This window comes from Otolemur garnettii, unplaced genomic scaffold, assembly GCF_000181295.1.
Source record: "Otolemur garnettii isolate 467f Iridium unplaced genomic scaffold, OtoGar3 scaffold00014, whole genome shotgun sequence".
NCBI lineage: Eukaryota > Metazoa > Chordata > Mammalia > Primates > Galagidae > Otolemur > Otolemur garnettii.
This window is the reverse complement of record NW_003852409.1, coordinates 7,391,975-7,396,074: the sequence shown is the minus strand read 5'-3', so window position 1 is coordinate 7,396,074 and position 4,100 is coordinate 7,391,975.

The following is a 4,100-nucleotide window of genomic DNA, read 5'->3' as shown; positions in this document are numbered from 1 at the left end:
CAAATTTAGTACAGCTTTTTCCTTTCTTATAATGTGAATACTTTTCTGCACCCTCTATCATTACTTATCTCTATCATATTTATTGTTTTCAGATTAGAAATATATTTGAAAGGTTGCTACTTCACTATGTTTCAAAATCAGTTTGCAATGTCGAGGAGAAAGAACAATTTGCTCTAATATATTTAATGCTTTGCAGAGTCACTGACACAACTTGAAAGCCCCTTGCAGAAAAATATTAAAATAGTTACATTTCAAATTGTTTCTTTCATTATAAATGTTTAAGTTATACTGTTAAGCAAGTACCATAGTAATTCTTCTCCCTGGTGGCCAGAGAAAAAGCAATTTTTGATGGGGAAAGAAGCATAAAAATAATCTAATCTGTCACATTTATAAAAATTTTATTCACTAGTCTTTATTAAGTTTGTTTTTACAACTTTCACTGAGAGGGTTTTTACAATGCATTTGGTATTGGCAAGGGCTTGATAATTCCCCAGCATGTATGAAAGTACAAAATAACACTTCCAACCTTTAAGACCAAACACTCTGGTAAATACCACAGATGCCAAATAGCTCTAGCAGGTGCTAAATTGCTACTGGTGTATCACCTTGGGATATGATAAAGATAAATGGAACATGGTGCATTTTCCCAGTATTCCACAATTACTGGAACACCTGTGCTAAACAATATGGTGCTAATGCACTGTAAACATCTTCACAGTGCTCAAAGGACCTTGTAGTTTCACATTTGAACTTGCTTAGCAGGGCCCCAACTTCATGTAGGTGGTGGAAGCGTTTCACCTGCCCTTGACACTGCTACCACATAAGGACATATCATTGTCATGCCAGTGAAAGCTGTCTTTCTTCTCCCTCCATCCAGTTTTTACTCCTCTCTCCCCTTCTTTTATGCACTTTAATATTTCTTCCTACCCTTTCTTATCTTACTGTATTCTGCTGTGGGAATGTGTATGTCTTTCTTTGCTTCAGATGAATTGTCTTAATCGCCTTGCTCTAACACCAAAGACTCGTTATCATTGTCAGCAATACTAAAGATTGTTATCACTGCTGCTCCAGCGCCTCTCTTTTTGATTAAATCACCTTTGACATATGTAAGCCTTGATAGACAATATGAAGACTTTGGAGATGACAATAATACATCAAATGGAAATACTACGGACATATTTTGATAGATGCGAATGTGGCCACAATTTTATTATGTGAATATCTCACCAAAGGCAATCATTTAAAAACAAGAGCTCTGTGTGTGGAGATACTAGTGGGTTTACAATAACAACCTCCGGAGTTACTGCGAATTCAGCTTCTGCTATTTCTGTTACAGACTGTTTTTATGATAATCTCTATTGAGATAGGATTCATATACCAGACAATTCAACATATGAAAGTGTGTCACATGAAGTTTATGGTATATTCACGTGGTTGTGTGACTGTTAGTTCTGATGGAGGGAAATCGGGGGCAAGGAAGTGGCCAAGGGCAGAGAGCAAGAACTGAACTGTAGCTAGGAACCAAATAGCAGCTAATTTGAAAACATTTTTCTTCCATTAAAAAGAATATTCCTATATCCCCCCACAGTCATTCCCCATTCCCTCAAAGCCCACCCTCTTCAGCCCCAAACTATAATCTGTTATGTGTTTCTATTCTATAGCTTTTTTTTATAGGACTATTTTAAATATAATCCCTTTATGTTTTAGTAATTTTGCTTTTAACTAAATGTAGATACTTTTTCTGCTGTGTTTCATAAAACTTTTGTCATTGTGGCTTCATTTTTCTTTTTCTTTTTTTTTGGTCCATTTTACAAGGACCATCTTTGATTTGCAGATCTGCCTGAGTTATTCTGTACTTTTAGGCTACATCTGTCTTGCCACCTGTCCATGCACCTTTGTATAGACCCTCTTACAGACTGAGACAATATGTCTCAGTCTCAATATGTCTCTGCAATTTGTCTCATATAGACCTGGTAACTGTTTTCAAATTTCATCATTTCAAGCTTGATATATGTCTTATTTCTGATATCTGTCTTATTTCTATCTCTGGCAGGGTTAGGACCAATTGTGGAAAATGAAAGGGAAATTCTGAGAAACTGTATATTTTATGCATGCCAGAATCTAAACCATTTTTATGGATTTAGTTGGAATACCTTTCATGATTTGCAGCTTTCTCTGAAATAAACATAAATGTTTCTCCATGAATCAAAGTGGTATCAAGCTTTCATCTCTACAGCTATGTGTGTTTCTTATTTATTTATATAGTATGTTCTTTATAAATCCTAATTTGAAAACAAGAAGCCCTGTGACTCTCCATAAAAAGTAAACATGTCAGAGGCATGCAATGCTTTATCAAAATAGCTTCCAATGCCATTGAAATCCGAATATTTCCTAGAATCACATTCCAGAGTCACCAAAGAGGCTTATTCAGGAAGTGATAATTCTTTGAAAATGATAACATAGAGTAGCTGCAAGCTAAAGAAAGATCTGATCATTCTGCATCTACAGTGTTACTCAATCCTCAACAGTTTTAAACTCCAGAAATGACAGCCTGAATCCACAGGTGTAGACACAACAGACTCTGATCCACGGAATAGTGGAGAAACAATATATATATATATTTGGTATTATTTGGAATCATCCTACTCTTGAACTATAATAGCTATAACTTGCACTGTGAACTTACAGAGTAATAAGGGCAATGCCGTCTCAAGTTTGAAACATTGGATAAATAAGTCAACTTAGAGGTATTTCCCTCATTCATTTACTCATCAAACATATATAGGAAGGTCTTTTGAATCACATTTTAGAAGCTATTTTAGTACATCAAATTATTATTATTTTGATCTGCTTTGGAAAATAATAGGGTTTTAATTTATATAAGCAAGACTATGAGCTGAGTTGTTGAAGCTGAACTGACAGACCTCTCCTGTGTTTTATCATCATAGTATGGCTTTTTTTTTATCTGAAGACACATCCATTTCTTGAATTAATTTTAATGATGTAAACATACTAAAGAAGGACATGAGTCAAAATAACCACTTTGGACAGTTAAACATATTCAACTGAAAAGGTAATGAAGTGAAAAGAAGTGGAAGGTTCAGTTCTAGTCTGGGAAGTATGCCCAAGTTTTCAATAAATGAATAATGGAAATGTTTGCATAATAATAATCAATCCTTCCAATAATGAATTTGCTGTCAGAATATAATCATGCTGAGTAATTAAATTTGAATGAATTCTGTTGCTAAGTCAGGCATATGCTTTGAGTTATATGCATAGCCAGGGACCTCTCCCAGGTGCCTGCCTTGAGCTACTTACCTGGGTCAAGTTAGAAGAGTTTTTACACTAATAGCTACAATTTCCTTCTGTAGAGGCTTTGCTCATTAGATCAAGTTATTAATCATTGTCTGCTATGAGAAGGCAGAGTGGAATGAGCTGGAGATCTAGAATCTATTAATCTGGTGGTGTATACCATGCTGCTAGCTCACAGGTGCTTGCCAAAATCTTGGTCTTAGTTCCATGCCATGTCTTAGATTGAAATAAACACTTACCTCTTATGGTCTTCCTATTCCTTCTACTGCAATGACTCCAAATTTGTACCTACAAAATAAAAATAGTTTAATGTTCCCTCCCTTCCTTATTCCTCCTTCATTTCTCTCCCTCCCTTCTTGCTGGTACTCTCTTATTTTCTCTCAATCTCTCCTTCTCTCTCTCTCTCTCTCTCTCACACACACACACATGTATACCCACACATCACCTTCCCTCATAGTTTAGTGAATGTTCTCAGATCCTCACTCTAGAAACTCTATGGAATTATCTAATCAAAATATATTCCTAGACAAAATGGATCCCACTCAGAGAGGAATACTAATAGATGCTATCAAGAGTTAATACAATACTTCACATGACTTTTCTGTAAACCTGCAAATACATAATGATTAACAGCATAGGCTCAGGTATCAGACAAATCTGACTTGAAGTCATTGTGCTGCAACTAACCAGGGGATGATCTGAATAAAGTTACTTTAAAGAACCTCAGATTCGGCTCGGCGCCTGTGGCTCAAGCGGCTAAGGCGCCAGCCACATACAGCTAAGGTGGC